General features: G+C 48.1%; 1 protein-coding gene and 2 non-coding genes across 5 annotated transcripts in view; 2 read left to right on the top strand and 1 right to left on the bottom strand.

Annotated features, from left to right (window-relative positions):
- Positions 1 to 1,342: 1,342 nt before the first annotated feature.
- TRNAK-UUU (transfer RNA lysine (anticodon UUU)) lies at positions 1,343 to 1,415 on the top strand. The gene has a single exon. It is a non-coding gene; the product is annotated as a tRNA-Lys (tRNA).
- A 286-nt stretch (positions 1,416 to 1,701) lies between these two features.
- TRNAK-UUU (transfer RNA lysine (anticodon UUU)) lies at positions 1,702 to 1,774 on the bottom strand. Its single transcript has one exon. It is a non-coding gene; the product is annotated as a tRNA-Lys (tRNA).
- A 9,073-nt stretch (positions 1,775 to 10,847) lies between these two features.
- PIK3C2B (phosphatidylinositol-4-phosphate 3-kinase catalytic subunit type 2 beta) overlaps positions 10,848 to 18,682 on the top strand; it is a 66,677-nt gene continuing 58,842 nt past the window's right edge. For 2 of the 3 annotated variants that reach the window (XM_047840407.1, XM_047840408.1), the window contains exon 1: positions 10,853 to 11,502. The gene's annotated coding sequence lies outside the window, so the exon portion shown is untranslated. Of the gene's footprint in view, positions 11,503 to 18,682 lie in introns of all 3 variants that reach the window. The other variant, XR_007148121.1, reaches the window with a different exon arrangement.

The raw sequence follows: 18,682 nt of genomic DNA, 5'->3' as shown, positions 1-18,682 counted from the left end.
TCTGTAGTCTGTTCTTGTTACGTCTTGGCCATTAAGTCTTTAGATGACTTCATGATTGCTTTTTACTTGTCAGACACTGTTCCCAACAATTTGTATAAACTACCTTATACATTCTCACAATTATCCCATTGTCCTGAGACACAGAGAAGTAGTTTACTCAAGATCACACAGTGGAAGGAAGGTTTCAAACAGGTGCACCTCGATTCAGAACACAGACTTTATAGAGAGACATTTATGCTTTCGGTTTTTCAATGTACATATATGCACCTTTTTAAAAAATTGGTCTGAAGTGTTTCCTAACTTAACAATGTTTTGCATTTTCCTCAAGTCGTATTCTTCTACAGCATGATTATTAATAGCTACATAATACTCCATGCATTAAGACGGTACCATAATTTATATAGCCATCTCTGTCATTTGCAGTATTTTCCACTTAAAATATCATGACGATCTCTCCTGCAACCAAGTCTTTTTATGTATCCCTGATTATTTCTTCAGGACAAATTCCTAAAAGTGACATTGCTGGGCCTGAACAACCACTCCTAAAGTGTTGGAATTAGGCAGGTAGATTAAGGGAGAGCAACACCAGCGAACAGAAATTCTTTAATGTCTCACCCTGAGCCCCATGGTGGATAAGTCTCAAAGCCGGCCCTGTAGCAGAAGGCAGTGCTCAGATCACTGATGGCAGTGGAAGAGAAGAGCCTCGAATGCCATGATCAGTAAGATCTCTCTGCAGGCACGCTCAGCTTTCTTGTCTCTCTGGCTGGCAGGGCTTGTACCCCCAGGATCACTGCTGGTGACTTCCTCCAGGGTTTGCGTCATTTAAAATTATTTGGACGTCTTCAAGGGACCTGCGGGACAATCACACTATCCCTCTGCAGGGTCCTTTCTCCCAGTTTGTACTCTGCAGTTCAACCCAGTAGCTTCCCAGCAGCATATTTATACTCTTCTCTTAGACTCTTTTCTTCTTTTCTGTTGTCGGGTCAGTTTTAGAACTGATATCCACGTGATTATCAATAGTAAAAGGGACCTGATGCCACCACAACGCTTCAAAAGTGATGTACCTTGCCGTTCTCTTAATCCTGGATGTGTTGGATTGATTACAAATCAAAGAAGCCTACGTAATAATGGCTGTTGGGCACATAAATACCTCTCAGTTCTGAAGTAGCTGCTAACGCTGCTGACAAGTACATGATTCAGGTCTTCTGTTTCTCTTTGTTGTATGAATCGTGAGCTTTCTTGGGTTTAAAACGGTTTCACAAAATGTGGATGGAAGGAGGCGATTACGCAAGGTTCTTTATTCTTATGTAAGGCATTGTAATAGGAGCCTTCTCTTGTGAGAGCCCGGATAGCTCAGTCGGTAGAGCATCAGACTTTTAATCTGAGGGTCCAGGGTTCAAGTCCCTGTTCGGGCGCTTTGCTTTAACTTCTGCCTTCCTTTTCAGCTTCGATTTTTAACAATCTGAACAACACAAATTCCGTCTCACTGGGAAACCACCACGTAAAAACTTCCATATTCACCAAGAAATTGAGTGAGTTTGCGTAGTCAGTGTTTTCTTCCCCGAGAACATATTTACCTCGCATATTCTGAAAGCAAGGGAAAAAAAAAAAAAAACTCAATTTGAGGCAGAAGTTTGCTTCAGTGCTGAGATTTTCATACGGTAATATTTGGTAATGTAAGTAAGGGGCAAAAGCCACAGACGCCCGAACAGGGACTTGAACCCTGGACCCTCAGATTAAAAGTCTGATGCTCTACCGACTGAGCTATCCGGGCGCTCTTGGGAAGCCCTGCTCTTCTGTTTACTTGATATAATTCTAATAAATTACTTCTCTGGTTGAACCATATTTAAAGTATCTTTTTTAGCAAGATTTTTAAAAAAGCATTTATTTTTCTGTTTCTCCATTTCCTTAAGACATGTGTTCTTGAAGTTCTTTCATATTTCATATTTGATCAATTGCCAGTATCTACTAAACTCTGACACGAAATGGTAGCGACTTATGGGAAAGGGCAACCAACATTAAACTTTCAGACATAGAGCTGTGACCTCTTTTTGTTACAATTCTTGTGTCTTCCGTTTATCACTTCACCAGTAGGACCTCTTAATTTTAGTTACTCCACGGAACTAGATGACCGTATCTTTCTCTTTAATGAAAAATACATTTCCGTTAACTAGATGATACAGCTGTTAGATGAGCATCCCTCAGCACAAAAGAAGGAAAGACGCATCTGATTCACGAATAGGGCAGCTAATATAGGAAAATAGAAGTGACAGTGGAAAGGTGGGTCCAAATTTAGACGAGAGAGAAGGAGCTTAGACTTTTAATTTAGGTTTTGACCGAATTTTTGCTTTTCCCTGCCTTCTAGGCACCTTGCAGTTTCCAGGTCAGATTCACAAAATGAGCCCTTGTAAAAGCAGTGTCAGCGTGCACCAGTGGGAACAACGTGGAGTATTACAAACCTCCAGATCAGCCTAGTTTTTCCCAAAATCAGTTTCAGCAGCCCTGACGCATGGGGTGGGGAAGGCAGGATTATGAAATTCCGAAGACTGATAAGGGAGTTCATTTTTGTTTCTGGGAACTGGAGGCTTCTGAACACAATGAACAACAAAACCGCTCAGCCTTGGTTGGAGGAATTTCTTTCCCACAATTGTCTGATTCTTTTAGAACAAAGACCAACAAATTGTGTGATCCTGAGCAGTCCTGGGTTTCCACATCTATAAAATGAGGGAAATTGATCAAATGACCTGTAAGATACCTTCTAAATCTGAAGTTTTACCACGCTCTTCCTTCTCCCACAGTGAATAAGATTAGAAGGAACAGACTCGAAATCCAACAGGAAGGAATGATTTAACTGCATATTTATTGATCCTCTATTATGGCTTAGGTCCTGCACTAGCTCTGGAGTCGGCCTGGGAAAGAAGGCAGACACGTAAGCAAACCACTTTAGCAAAGTAATAAGTGTAGCAAGACGAATTCAAGTACAGAGTGGCATAAGCATGGGCAGCAAGGCCATGGTTACAAAACCAGGATAGGGGCCCTGGAGTTTTCAGCAAGGAAAACACATGGTCAGAGTTGAATTGCAACAAATAACTGTCAGAGGTGTGCAGAGTAGATTGTAATGAGCCAGCAGACGTTTGTCATTTATTCATTCAGGCATTTCTTGAGCATCCACTGTGTTAACTAAGGAAAACTCCTCGCTCTGTTTTTATGAACGAGATGTGGAAACGTGCGATACCTAAATTCGTTTAAGGAAGGCAAATGGTGTCTGTCTAGGCTCCCTAAAGGGGAGAGAATAGAGGGGCTTTGAAGGTTTTTTTTCCCCCTTGCCCAATGGCTTTGTTATGTGGTATTCCGTGGTAGCCCTGAGAGAACACAGCACAGATTTAATCACCCTCTCCTTTCCTTCTGTTTAAAGTTCAATAGACTGGATAGGATTGACCCATCAAGTGGCTTGTTGAATACCTACTATTTCCACAGCAGTAAACTAGACACAGTGGGAAGGCAAACACTGAACCTGGAAGGAGAGAGGGGAGTGTCAACGGCGGGGGGGGGGGGGGGGGGGTGAAGAATGGTGAATAGGTTAGTGTGGCTGGAATGGAGGGAGGTAGAGACAGGAGGTGCCAGATTGGAGACAGCTGACCAGATTCATCCGGGGCCGGGGAGAAAAATTGTGTCGTACAGGCAATGGCAAAGTTTGAAAGTTGAATCAAAAGTCTGGCTCGTTCACACTGCAGTGTCACACCTGAGGTAGCGTGAACTGAATCCGCTTTTCCCCAAGTTGAATCACAAACAGGGGTGCCATCTGGTACCTTATTTACGACCATCCCTTCCGGGAGTGCCTCTTCATTTCTCACCTCGCCTAGACTGCGGAACTTAGTTCTCCCACTAGAGGGCAGTCGAATGTCACAGATTCCATATTGGGTCCCCCCCCTCCCCTCCCCACATTTCTTAAACATAATTTCCGCCACTATTTTGTCTTTTTCTAATCAAATGTTTAACTTGGTATGCTTAACAGACGGTGTTACATTAGTTTCAGGTGTTCTCCCACTAATTTTTAAAGGGATGCTTTTTACCCCCCCCCACTCACCCTTTAACCCCCCCCCCCAAACGCCGCCTGCCATTCACCAGACTCACCTGTCTGAAAATCACCATCAGCTCTGTATCAGAACCGGGAAAAGTTGTGGAGCAAGAAAGGTCTCTGCAGTTCTCGCTCCTTCTTGCCCTCTCAGTGACACCGTCCGTTAGCTGGACCCTGACACAGTCCTCTTCCTACAGCTGGCAAACGTTAGCTTATGTGATTACACTTTGAAGAGGAAACTGTTTTCACAAGGCCTTAGGGGCACCTGCGTGCAAGGTGCGGTCTTGTCCTCCTCATCCTGAGACTCCCACAGTGGCCCATGACAGGGGAAGCATATGGATAGTTGGGAGTTGAATACAATTGTATTGAAGAGCCAGAAAACATCTCTAATGTTGACTTTTTTTTTTCATGTTTATACATTTATGGGGGGGTGGGCAGAGAGAGAGAGGAAGAGAGAGAATCCCAAGCAGGCCCCATGCCATCGTGAGATCACGACTGAGCTGAAATCAAGGGTCAGATGCTTAACCAACTGAGCCACGTGGGCACCCCTGTAATGGTGGAATTTTAGGCCAGCGGGAAAGGTTTAATTTTGAGAGGCTTTCCCAGGGCTTCCCAAACCAATGCAAGGTGTAGCTGCCTGTGCAAAGACCCCATCTTCCATCATCACTGTGTAGAGTGTTTGGAGTTGAGACCATTACAAGGTACCAGGGAGATGCATGGAACAGAGAAGTTGTTTGGAGAAGTCTTCTCTGGTGTTTGGCCCTAAAAACTCCAAACTGAGAGCATCCTGGGTTTCAGGTGAGCCCCTCTACTCTTCTCTTCTCTGAGAATACAGAGAGGTTGGCAGCCCAATAATCTTGGACAGCCTCAAGAACTCAGACACTAGGATTAATATTCTCCCTGAACAAGGCAGCCCCCAAATGTTCTGGGTCATGGAAAAGGTGTAAGAGAGAAACAGGACTGATTTCGAGGCCAGTGGGACCCAAAGGGATTGAAGTCAGTCTGATCACCAAATATTTACAGAGTTTCTCTACCCCGTCTCCAGTATCCATTCGCCTTTGCAAAAATATTTGGATCTTTTCGAAGAAAGTCTCCTGAAGGATTTTTAAATGAAAATGGTACAAACATTGCCCTTTGCAATTTTAGCTCAGACTTGTTTTACGGATAAGCCCGGGCCCAGAGCAGAGCCCTGAGAGAACACAGCACAGATTTAATCCCCCTCTCCTCTCATTCCTTTCGACCACCTGCTCCCTAACTAGTAACCAGTTGTTCATTCACCCATTCATTCATCAAGTATATACTGAACAACAGCTTTGGATCAGGCAATGAATTAGTCCTGTAAATTCAAAGGTAAACCCAACAGAGATTGCCTTGTCCTTAAGAAGCTTACACTCTCATTACCCTCCTCATCTGTCCCCTCCCCAGTTCAGAAAAAAAGCAAACAGGCAATTCTGACACTCGGTGATGAGTGTTACAATCCAGGCAGCTATCAGGTGTATCTAGACATTGTTAGGAAGCACTCTAGGGAAGCTTCCTGGAAAGCTAATTATAGGGTGTATTAGTTTGCTATTGCTACTATAACAAATTACCACAAATTTAGTGGATTAAAAGTTTATTATCTTAGGGGCGCCTGGGTGGCTCAGTTGCTGGAGCGTCTGACTCTTGATTTCAGCTGAGGTCACCATCTCATGGTTTGTGGGATGGAGCCCTACCTCGGGCTCTGCACTGACCACGCAGAGAAACTATTTATAAAAAGCTTATCATGTAGGTCAGAAGCCTAACACGGGGCCCACTGGGCTAAAATCAGTGTGTCAACAGGGCCATGTTCCTTTCTGAAGGCTGTTGGGGGGCATCTATTTCCTTACATTCTCCGGTTTCTAGAAGATGTTCACATTCCTTTGCTCAGAACCTCAATTCTCCAACTTAAAAGCCACCAACGTCATCTCCCTTTTGCCATTCTTCCATCATCGCATCTCCCTCTGGCTTCAGCTGAGTAAAGTGTTCTGCTTTTAAGGACCAGTGTGATTAGATTGGGCTCACCTAGGTAATCCCGGCTAATCTCCCCATCTGGAGGTATTTAACTTAATCATATCTGCACAATCCTTTTGCCATGTAAGATAACATATTTATACGTCCCAGGGATTGGGAAGCAGACATTTCCTCCTCAAGGGGGCCATTACTCTGCCTACCATGTAGAAAGACAGCGACATAATGGGAAGGGCAACAGAGGTGGGATTTTTGGCAGGTAGGAGGCCCTTTCCAGGCAGTGGGAAGAGCGTGTAGAAAGACCCCGAGTTGGGAATCACATGTATTCTAGAAGCAACATGGGATTTGCCTTGGAATGAGGGAGGGAGTGATTCATTCAAGCCCCATTTATTAAATGATGACATTATGGGCATTCTGAGGTTACAAGATGGACAAGACAGTTTTTGTCCTCCGAGGCTAGAGTGAAAAGCAAGGGCCAGATTATGAGAGGCCTTGCTGACTTTCTTAAAAGTTTGAGCTTCATGCAAGAGCTATACAGAGTCATTCATCCATTTGTTTGGCAAATTTTATTGAGCACATGCTACATACCAGGCACTGTTCCAGGCTCTGGGAAATACAGAAGTTTAAAAACTAAGGTAAAAAAAAAATAATAATAAAACAATAACAATAATAACAAAAATTAAAAACTAAGGTAAAGAATCCCTGCACTGGGGCCCCTGGGTGGCTCAGTCGAGCGATCAGCTCTTGATTTCAGCTTAGGTCATGAGCTCATGGTTCCTGGGTTCAAGCCCTGAATCGGGCTCTCACTGACAGTTTGGAACCTTCTTGGAATTCTCCCTCTCTCTCTCTCTTTCTCGCTCTCTCCCCTTCCCCCAAAATAAATAAACTTAAAAAAAAAAAATCCCTGCCCTCATGGAGCTGACAGGCTAGTTGATGTTAAGGAAGGGAAGCGGATGTCTGCTTTAGAAAGATCATTCTGGCTAGGGTGTTGGAAAAGAGACAGGAGTGGAGCAAGACTAGAGGTAGCCCAGCCCCTTAACCCCCTTCCTCAAGATTCATAGCCTTTCCCCACCTTCACATCCCTCCCTGGCCAGTTCCTGTTTTGTCAGGAACCTTCTTTCCCCTTTATCCTCCAAGGGTACCTATTCTGCAACACCACCAGGCTCCCTGCCCCCAGCCCTGATTGAACATTCTACACCTGGGCTTCCCAGTGCTGCAGAAGAAAATGATGAAAATGTTAATACCGTAGCCACTACATATCAGAATATCTGATTCCAGCCACATCCTCCACCCTGCTGACAATTCCATTCCCTCTCTAAGAAGTTACCATCCTCATTCCTTGCCTGAACCACTTTCCTGAACTCTCCTCAAGCCCAGCTTGACCCCCTTCTCTCTCAGGAGATTACCTACAGACCGTCAGGTAGCAGCCAGTTAGCGCCTAACCTCCAGGCTTACCGATCTACACAAACGTCTGCGGGTGCACCCTTCCTCTTAGATATCCCAGACAACCCCACCCCCGTGTGTCCGGATCCCATCTCCTCTGCGACATTTTTCATTAATCATCTCTCTATCTCCTTGGTCTCCCCCCTCAACATATGAGCATGTTTAAGCCTTCCCTTCTGAAAAAGGAAAGACATAACAAAAATCTTTCCCTTGATCCTGCAGCCCTCCCCCCACCCGATTGCCTTACATTTCTCCTTTCCTTTAACTGTCAACCTTCTAGAAAAAAATGCTCAATGCTATTTTCGGTCTCTTATATTCCTTAACCCACTGGAGCCTGGTGTTACTGTGACTGTTCTCACAGCACGGGTCCTAGTGACTTTCCTGCCAATCCAACGGGCACTTTCCGGCCCTGCCTCCCCTGGATGTCCCCGCCACACTGGTGTTCCGGTCACTTTCCTGACACTTCCTCCCACCCTCCTTTCTGACACCCTATGGTCTCACTTTTTTCCCCTATCGACGTGGTTGTTTCTTCTCCACTTCTTTTGCTCTTGCTTCCTCTGTACGCCCATCTGGGTGATCTCACGCATGCCCACAGCTTCGCCGACCATCTATAATCTGAAGAGTCCAAAATTCCTGTCATCTGTCTGTGCCTCTGCTCTGACTTTAGCTTCAGAAATCCACTGTCTGTTAGACAACCTCACCTAAACATTCCACAGGTTCCTCAAACCCAACATGTGCAAAATTAAACTCACGTTTGCTCCCCCAACACCTGGGCCCTGTCTTACGTAGTCCCCCACTTAGTGCTGGCACCATCTGCCACCAATTCCTATGGCATCAAGCGGAGAGGGATTCTAGATTCCTGCCCCCACTTCCTACATTCAATATATTATCAAATATTGTTTTTTTTTAAATTTTTTTAACGTTTATTTTATTTTTGAGACAGAGAGAGACAGAGCATGAATGGGAGGGAGGGGCAGAGAGAGAGGGAGACACAGAATCGGAAGCAGGCTCCAGGCTCTGAGCCATCAGCCCAGAGCCCGACGCGGGGCTCGAACTCACGGACCGCGAGATCGTGACCTGAGCTGAAGTCGGACGCTTAACCGACTGAGCCACCCAGGCGCCCCTATTATCAAATATTATTGATGTGACTTCCTAACCGTCTCTCGTACCTGTCCTTTCCTTTTCATCCTCAGTGCCACAGCCCTGGCACATCAGAGATTCTCTGATCTTGCACTCTGAACATAGCCATGGCCTCCTAAGCTCTCAGCCTGTTCTCCTAACCTGGCAGGGAGCAGATGGCACGCTCCAAACTGAAGAGACAATTTACAAAGAGTCAGCAGGGTGAAGGAAAGCCACAGGAATAGTGTGCAGTACTTTGGGGCCAGCAGGAAAGCAAGTTTCCACCCCCAGGCCTGCGAAGGCAAAGGAACTGAGAAAAGGGAAGGAAGAGAGGGAGAGGGAAGCACCTAGGGGGAGCTGTGAACTTTGGTTGAGGGTGGCAGCCAGCCCACAGTGACTCCAAAGAGAAGGAAATCCCGAGAAACAAATAGCCAGACCTCTTTGACCTCCTTCCTTCCAATCTCCTGCCAGGGCTCCCCAGTGGCCACGCCCTACTAGGAAGCCAGAGGGTCGAGATTGCGTTTGCAGGAGCAAAGGGAGGACACACAGTGCATCTTCCAAATCCTTCCTCCCGTGTAACACGCCAGAAGGTTTTTCTGGTCAGATCGTTCCCAGCTCCACTTGTCTACCCCCTGGGTTCTCTGTCACCTGCGGGACAAAATCTAAACTTTTTGGCATGTCCTGATTTCTCTTATAAGGACATTTTTCTCCCCACCAAAGTGCGTTATAAAGCCTTTGATAAGACGTTCAACCCAGTGACCCAGGCTTCTTTCCTGTTAGCTCTCTATTTGGGACTTTTCACTCCAGCAACACAGATGCTGATGGCCCACAGGCTCCTCTGTTCTCAGGCCTCTGAGCTTAGCCAATGACAGGCAAACAGTAAGCTGTCACAAGTATTTGCCTCGCCAACAAGTGGTGAATGGGGGAGTAAATAAACACATGTTTTTATCCCCCGTGGCTCTCGAGGATCGGGACTAGGATCATGTGTACATTATGATGTACGCGCCGCATTCTGTCTAGCCATTAACAAGTTTCACTCACATTCTCTCATTCGAGCCCCATAACAGCCCGGAGTAGGAAGTGAAGCTGATATTACTGATGCTTAAGAGGGTGGAGGGGGCTACGCAAGGTCACCTGGCAGAGGGCCGAGAGAAATGCAAACTTCTCCTTCTCATTAGGGATCCTTTGCATTCACTCAGATTTCGTCTTATATGAGAACAAAACAATATCCCAAGAAATCCTTGTGAACCACAAAGTCACTTTTCATATTGTTCCCCCCCCCCGGCCCCCCCCCCCCCTCCACGTAGGACGTCCTCCGGTTATTCAAATTCCTTCCTAATAAATAGCCTCTTACTGAGCTCTGGAGTCTCTTCCAATTCTACAACTATGAATCTAAGTATCGTGTTGGCTTTGTTGCACAGTTTTGTATTAATGAGGAAAATTTAAAGGCCCTGTATCTTATTGAAAAGGCCCTTCTGACATTTTTTTAAAAAGTAAAACTCTAGTAAACCCTAAACAGACTGAAATAGTAGCATTTCAATAAATATTTCCTTGAGACCAGGGAAGGGGTAGGTTGGCAGACGTTTCCATGGGATTCCCCTGGCTGGGGAGGGCTAGGCTTCTGAGGGAGGCTGGGAGCCTTGAGACCCTGGACACCTGAAGGGGACTGCAGAGCGGGGGGGCCTGGGAGTCGGGTGTTGATCCTCACACACCCGCCAGAAAGGAAGGAGGGCCCTGGGGGAGAATGGGATACAAGTGTGAGGAAAATGTACTTTGAGATCAGGGATCATAGTTACTATGCCAAGCAAATGCAAGTGAGGAGCTGGCCAATTCTCGGTTTCTTTTGGGTGGAGTCTTTAGGAAAATTCTTCTAGAGACCACTGCTCAAAGAAAGGCGCTCGGAGTAAAAATGTTAAACATGACCTACTGAATGGAAAGAAGCGGGTTTTTTTCCCTACCATAGTTGGGGTGGAGGCCGCTCTACCTCCCCCACCCCTACTAAGGGTTGCTATTGTCTGGGGTTCAGGTGGGACGACCCACTTGAGCGAACAGAAAACCCAACGAGGCTGAGCGCACAGCGCGGTGACAGCTCCCCCTCTGCCGCCCTCAAGGTAGGGACTTTGGCGGGCGTCGCAATCCTGATAAAGATGGGGGCGGAGGGGGGATGTCCTCGAACCGCTAAGTGGTCCGTTTTCAGCCGAAGGACCGGGCGTGCATCCCACCCGGAGCAAAGGGGCCCCCGCAGGGAGAAGTAACGACCATCCGCAGAATCCTCCCCCGGGCGGGAAGCGGCGGCGCGGGCAGTCGGGTTCCCGAGCACAATCGGACGCCAGCGCGCAGCTCGCCCCCGGGCCCCCGCCGAGAGGGAAGGAGGGAGGGAGGCGGGAGGCGGGAGCGAGAGGTGGAGGGCGGTCAGGGTTCCGGGGCCCGCCCCGCCCTCGCGCTCGCCGCCGACTCGGCGCTGCGGGCTGGAGCGGGCGGCCGGGCGGCTGCCTGTCCAGGCCGGGGCTGGCCGCGCCTCGCGTCGCCGTGCAGTGCGCCGGGTCTCCGGGAGATGGCTTCTCCGCTCCCGCCCGCTGCTCCCGCTATTGTCTCGCCCGGGGTGGCCTGACTCTGCGGGCTCGCGCACGCTCGTGGTCCGGAGGGCTTCCCCCGCGCCCCCCGGAGCCGGTCCCGCGTCCTCCGCTGCCTCCCCGCCAGCCCCCGGCTCCCTCCTCCCCCCTCCCCCCCCCCTCCACCCGGGCCGGCGCTCGTGGCTCGCGGAGAGGGGAGCGGCGCGCGCGGGCGCGGGGACGCCTGGAGCTGCGGGGCCGGCAGCCCACGTCGCCGAGCACGCGACACGTCGGGTCTCGCAGGGAAGCCCGCAGCGAGAACAGGTAGGACGCGCATCCGGCCGGGAGCCGCCGCCCTGGGTCTGCAGATTGCCCGCCGAGCCGAGGGAGCGGAGGTCAAGGGGCTCTCCCTCCAACATGGCAACAGCCGAGGTGCAACAATGGAACGAGCCGCGGGTTCCCGGCGGCCGGCAGAGCTGCGGACGCGGTGGCAGCGAGAGCTCCGGTCCGCGGCGCCCTGCAGGTTGCCGGCTCCCTCCGCCACCCCGCCCCAGCAGTTTCGGGGTGTCTCGCGTCCCCGCTTCTCACCCCTTTCCCACCCCTTTCCTCTAAACACACTTCCTGCCCTCCAGCTGCACGGCGATCTGAACCAACCAATGGTTTGGGGGTTGAAGATGAGAAATAAAAAGCAAAACCTGCCCCGGAGTGGGGGTGGTGGGGATGGTGCTTTCTGTTGCGGTGGGTGAAAAGTCAGCATGTAGCCGGGGGAATGTATACATTTTCTGGCCAGACGGATGGCCGACTTGGCTGCTCCCTTATAAGGGTACTGCAGCACCAGGAGAAGCTTGGGGGAGAGAGAGAGGGACCCTCAGGCCTGACTTTCCGGGCCCTCCGCGGAGGCGCTGCTCTCCTGGCTGGTACTTGTCTCTCATTTTCAGCTCCCGACAGCGGCGACTTTGATGTTGGGGAGTTATGGCAGCTGCAGGAAGCCCTGGGGACGCTGCCAAGCAGGGGTGAGGTAGGGTGGGGAGCCTAGGGGCTTGGCTAGCTCCTGGGTTGTGAGAAGAGGTTACCGAATGTATGAGGTTAGTGCACACACCCTAATTGGCTGAGGGTGTGTGTGTGTGTGTGTGTGTGTGTGTGTGTGTGTGTGTAGAATCTGCCATTGCTCTTATTCCCCGGGCCAACCTTCTCTCCCTCTGTCCCCACCCCCTTTTGGGGTCTTTGTGGCTTCCCTGTCCCAGTCCCACCAGCCACGCCTGGAATGGAATCTCTATTGTCTCCTGCTGCCCTGATGTGGTTTTTTTTTTTGGTTTTTTTTTTTTTGTTGTTGTTTTTTTCCTTCTTCTCAATTCCGCTGGTGAATTTTGTACCCTGTGCTGGCTGGTCCCAGCATGGCACCAGATTCCTTAGCACACAGCTACGGCTTCCAGAAGTGGGCCAGCGCTGCCCCTCCTTCTTTCTCTAAACTACCTGACTGTCTGAGATGGGGCCAAGCAGATGTAAGCAATTTGCACCGAATTCCAAGCCTGTATCAGTTGCTGAATGAAAACTTACTCCACTGCCGCACCAGGCCTTGGAAAGATATCGGAAGAGCCAGTGTTCCAGAGGGTGGCAAACCTGATCCCAGGTTACTCCTCCTTCTCCAGTTCCAGCTGTGCATCCTACAGCAGAGAGGTTAGGAGGCTACACAGTTACATCTCCTCCAGAGCCTGGCAGTCGCATCTGGGGTTGTGTCCATGGAAAAATTAAGTAGAGGCATATTTTATGGCTCTGCCTGGCAGCCAGCGTCCGAGGCGATGGTGGCTCTGAGCCGGAGCCCTGGACTGAGGCTGTGGCTGCTTCTCCTTTGGCCTTTGGGTGAGCTCAAGGTTTGATTTCCATGGCTCTGAGTTTACTGCTGAGTGTGCATGGGTGTGTGTGTCTGAATTTGATCAAGCTCTCAGCCCTGGCCAGAAGGGAGCTTGTGCGTTTCCCTCTCCCTGGAAGCGTCAGTGAGGGAGGCCCATGGGTGTGCTGGATTTTCCCTGGGGTGCTCCCTCGGGATTGCCCAATGACCTGGAATTCTTCTGGTCTTTGCCATGACATAGTGGCCCTCTAGCAGGCACCCCACAACCTTGTGGGCCTCTGAACCCCTCTCATTGGTTTCCTCACCCCACCTGGGCCTGGCACTTTGCAGGTACCTCATATGGATGGGCCTTCAGCCTGGACAGCCCTGCCGCAGCCAGCAGGGAGAAAAATGAGAGAACTCTGTTGCCTTTAGGGGGTTCGTGACCGGCCATAAACTTCAGGCTCCTCACGATGCCAGGATGTGAACTTGGACGTGACAGTGCGGAGTAGTAGAGAAAAGGGTGGGTGGCTTGGGGGTCAGGAGGCTTTCAGTCCTTGTATGACTGACTTCCTAGCGCTGTGAGCATGGACAGCTTGTGAACCTAAGACTTAGTTTGTTTATCTGTAAAATGGGGAAAAAATAATACCCTGGGCTCACAAGGTTGTTTTAAGGGTGAAATACATTGCTTCCCGTGAACTGAATAAAATCATGTGTGCAGAAACACTCTGAAAGCTGCAGAGTACTATAGCAATGTGCGTTATTCACTCTTGAGTTTAGCCTTGGTAACAACAAAGGAGGGAGAGCTGGTGGGGGTTGGGGAAGGAGTGGGAGAAAGGGATGGAATAGAGAATGTTCTAGGACGTGGGAAGAGTGATCTGATGATACCAAGATAGCTATGTTTTGGGTTACTTCTCTTTTTTTGGAGGGGGGGTTACTTTAAAAAGGGCAGGATGGGAGCTAGGAGAGAAGAAAAGGCTGCTTAATAATATTTGTAGGGAAGTGGGGAGACATATACCGCCCCCCACCCCAAAGGCTGGCTACTGTCCATAGAGGAGTGCTGAGCTGGCAACTAATATAATAGCTAACGTTTACTGATGTCAGTCAGCTAGTTAATGACAGAGGAGGGATTTCAAGCAGGCTGTTTCACTCCAGACCTTGTGCTCATAACCTTGATGCCACTATCAGGGAGATGTTGGGTCTTGGGAGAATGGAAAGGGATTAGCAGAGTCACGGAATTCATTCACACTGGCTTCCCTTGGATTCCAATGCCCCTGACATGTCACCAGACTGGGACATACCTTAGACAATAAACTTCTCAAGGGCAAGGGCCCAGCATCGCACCTGCTTAATTCCCAGGTATTTGGGGGTCGAGGGTGAATTCCTTGGGGTTTCTACCTCACAGCCTTTCTCTGCTTTCTCATTTGTATCCCTACCTTCAGTGTAAGGAGAAGGCTGGGGATAATGAAGTCAAGCAATTTTGCCACCTTCTGGGCAACACTAATACCGTTTGGGAATCGAGGTGCTCTGGGAAACTGAGGCAAATCTTTTGTTTTAGTATTTCTATCTCTGCTTTATTTTGTGTCTTTTTTATTTAGGAAATTATTATTTTATTTAGGAATTTAGGGAGTTATTATTCTTGCATATCCTACATATGACTCTTAGAACCGGAAAGGATTTTGGAGATCGATGCCCTGAGAAGTGACTCTCCCAAGGTCATGCAGTTAGCGATGCTGGAACTTTACGTTTGCCCCACAGATCACAAGATGACCAATGACAGGACCTGCCTTTCGGCACCTTAGAGTTGTGTGCAGACGATTGGGAAATTCTCTTAGAACACTGGTCATGGAATTCACTCACCCCAAATTTCTATGTCGGTCAAAGAGATTAAGGACACAGAAGACACCATTTGTGCGTCGGGGCAGAGGCCTTCAAGTTCTGGAGAAGGAAGAGGAAAGAGGTTCTTGATATTCCTGAGGCAGAATGCAGAACCTGTGACTGAAGGAATCTTGCAATTCACACCTTCCTCTTTTGAGATACTTCCTGTAGGAAGTCTCATCCAGCAGAGGCTCCATGGCATTTCAAAGAGGAGCCAAAGGTCATTTGTCTCTTCAGAAAATGTTTTCCTTTCACCAAAATGTTATGACTCCTGCCTCTCTTCCTTGCTGAAAACGCTGGTCAATTCTCTTCTTCCTGGACCTTTCTCTCGAGCCACCCCTAGTCACTGAGAGTCATCTCCTGGGCAATAGTTTTCTTCTCTGCGCTTCTTCCTGCCATGATTTGTGCATCCTATGTCTCTGCTCTTGAGGGTCCTGTCCTAATGGCTAGATTCCACTTTGTCTCCTCTCCTGTATTCTCCCCAGAGGGAGATGGGTGTCCGAGATGAGAGCTGCTGTGCTCACATGGTCGGTTGCCCAGGTCCCATGCCTGGCTAAGCCAGGCCCACCAGGAGTTAACGCTATGGAGGCATCCTTTTCAGCCAAGTTCTTCTATCTCAGAGTAGTTGGTCCGCTTGGTAGCAAACCAGAAGACATAAGGGGAGGGGCAAAGGGGAAGGAACCAAGGAGATTCCATTTTCAGGAAATGCTACAGCTTACCTTGCTAGCGAGAAGAAACGGATATGAGCCTTTCTTGTCTTAGGTCGCAGGCTAATCTAGAATGTAGGTAGGTGTAATGATGGGGCTCTTCCAGGGTCGAGACCCCTCTTGAGAGCCCCCCTTTTCTGAAAGCAGGGCATCTGCCACATTCCTGATTCGCCGTGCTGTTACCCCTTCCTACAGGTAAATAAAGGAAGTTAAACTGACAAGGAGCACCTGTAAAGTGCACTTAATGCTGACCAAAACTGGAGAGATTGTTTGCAAATTGGGTATTATGGGAAGCTGGGAGAAGACATCTATATTATTTTCCCCAAGAATGTTATGGCCAGGATTTCAGATTTCTGCTCTAGACCTTAAGAAGGCAGATTATTATTTTTTTTTAAGTAAGTGAGAAGTTAGATGTAGTTCCCTGACAGGAGACTTTGAAACATAGAGTGGTTCCAAAGGGATAGCCAAGTCTCCCAAGTGCAATTTTGATGACGCTGTTGCAGACCGTTTCAGCAAGGAAGGCGAAAAGGAGCCACCTGAGCTCAAGTTCAAGTACCACGAGGCAAGAGCATATGATGAAGAATAACCACCGGCACTGAGTGTCCAGCTGTAGCTATTTTTTGTTTTGGGGGGGGGTTTTTGTTCTTGTTTTTAGTTTTTATTTTAATCCCTGTTAGTTAGCATACAGGTTTATATTAATGTCAGGTATTGTCCGCCTGTAGCTTCTCAAACGTTATCTGTACTTTCCCCTTCCCTAACCCTAACCTTGGAGAAAACCGCGATGATGAAATTGTCTCGTCCCCTTTCACCGATGTGAGACCTGAGGTTGCGGTTAGGTTTAGTTCAAATTAAGATTCCGAAACATGCCGAAGATTGTAGGACTAGTTAGAGAAGAAGCAAAGTTTGAGTCCAGGTCAGGAAACTTCCAGCACCTGTGTTTCTTCCCTTGGTGCTCCCCTGAGGGGACCGCTGAGAAGAAGTGTCAGTGAGCCCCAAGTTCTGAATGAGACAGGGCTTCCCCAAGAGTCCGCTGACAGAGTTGACAACAGAAATGGTTGTTTTCAAAGCCATCTGTGGTGAAGCTATGGTCACAAAGGGAGATAAGTCAGAGAATGTTTAAAAAAGAACTCATTCATTCAGCAGATGTTTTTTGAGGGCTTACTAATAATGACTTTAGGTGCTTTCAGTGATGAGGACTGATAGCCTTCCAGAACTTACAGTTGAGTGGGGAATACAGACAAGTAAATGGGCTGTGTGTTGGGGGCGGGGTGGGGGTCGGGGGTGAAGCATGGGATGCTTTGGAAACTCATAAGTGGGATACTTGGGGTAGTCAGACGTCCTGGAAGAAATTAAATGTTAGTCAAGGGGCTCCTGGGTGGCTCAGTCGGTTAAGTGTCCGACTTCGGCTCAGGTCATGATCTCACGGTTTCTGAGTTCGAGCCCCGCATCGGGCCCTGTGCTGACAGCTCAGAGCCTGAAGCCTGCTTCCGATTCTGTGTCTCCCTCTCTTTCTGCCCCTCCTCTGCTCATGCTCTGTCTCTCCCTCTTTCAAAAATAAATAAAAACATTAAATGTTAGCAAGATCTGAACAATGAGTAGAAATTGGGGTGGGGGATGAAGTGAAAGGCAAAGGGGGTGAAGTGAAGGTACTTTAATCTGACCAGAACCATTGAAGGAGTTTACCTTTTATCTTTTATTCACAACGTACCTGATGCTCTCCTCAGTGCACAGCAGTGGAAGAAGACAGACATGGTCCCTGTCCTTCTGGAGTTTGTATTCTGGGAGAATTTAGTTCACTAAGGTATAAATTAAACCAAGCTTTTTTATTTTGCTGACAGGGATTCTATACTGGTATATCAGGGAATTCCTCATAGATAAACTCTGGCGGAACTTAGGGAAAGTTTGAGAAAGACTCTTGTGACAGTCCTATGGGTAACATGGGGTGGAGGCAAGAGGTGGGTTAATTGATGGTTGGTTCCTTGTTCTCCGACAAAAACATCTTCAGTGCCTCTGTTCATTCATTCTTACATCTATTGATTCATCAACTGAAGGGCAGTATAAATTCAGCGTGTACATACGAGTATGGCTTCGGACCCAGATTCCATGGGTTCAAAGCCTAGCTCTCCCTCATGCTAGTTGTTTGACTTTGGGAAAGTTACTTGATTTCTCTGTGCTTCTGTTTCCTTGTTTGTAAGATGGGGGTAAATAATAGTATGGGGGGGTGGGAGGGGAAACAAGCTGTGGTAAAAATGAAATGAGTTCATTAATGAACCATCTAGAATAGGGCCTGATAAATAGTAAGGGCTTAGAAAATGGTGGTGGTTACAATTACATTATCATCCTTCAGGCAAGTTTGTGCTGAACCCTAGGGATACAAACTTAAATTCAATATGGTCCATGACCTTGAGGTAACCACATTGTACTCCAGAAATTACAAGTGAATGCATGAGTTGCTTTATGGAATGGGGTAATCCTATAAACTCGGTATGAGGCAGTTGTCCATGGCTGCCCCAAGAGGTGGTATAATCTGAGGCAGCATTTCATAGAAGTATAGAAGCTAGGACAATAGCGTTTAATATTTTGGGGGCTTCTAAATTCCAAGAATCTAATAAATGCAATGGGGTATCAACCCGGAAACGTAAACTACAATTTTGCCTTCCTCATCCAGAATCTCTGATTCTGTAGCAGGGAGGTGTTAAATATTCTCCTCTGGCTTGGTCTGACCACCCTCAGAACACGGTATTTAACAGCTCTGTCCCTAGTGTAAAACGCTGTGCTGAGCGTGGTGGGGAAGACAAGATAAATAAGAGGTAATTTTCGTTCTTAAGATTAATGGGCTTATGTCTGTGAAAGTGCTTTGTAACTATAAAGCACCCACCTGGGTAAAAATTATTTTTATTCTAATCACTAGTAGGTATAACACAAAACACTAAATGCCATGTATATTTAAATTAAAAAAAATTTCTTTAATGTTTTATTTCTGAGAGAGACAGAGACAGAATGCAGGTGGGTTAGAGGCAGAGAGAGAGGGAGACACAGAATCCGAAGTAGGCTCCAGGCTCTGAGCTGTCAGCGCAGAGCCTGACACAGG

This window comes from Prionailurus viverrinus, chromosome F1 (genome assembly GCF_022837055.1).
Source record: "Prionailurus viverrinus isolate Anna chromosome F1, UM_Priviv_1.0, whole genome shotgun sequence".
NCBI classification, from domain to species: domain Eukaryota; kingdom Metazoa; phylum Chordata; class Mammalia; order Carnivora; family Felidae; genus Prionailurus; species Prionailurus viverrinus.
This window is presented reverse-complemented; position numbering and strand designations above follow the sequence as displayed.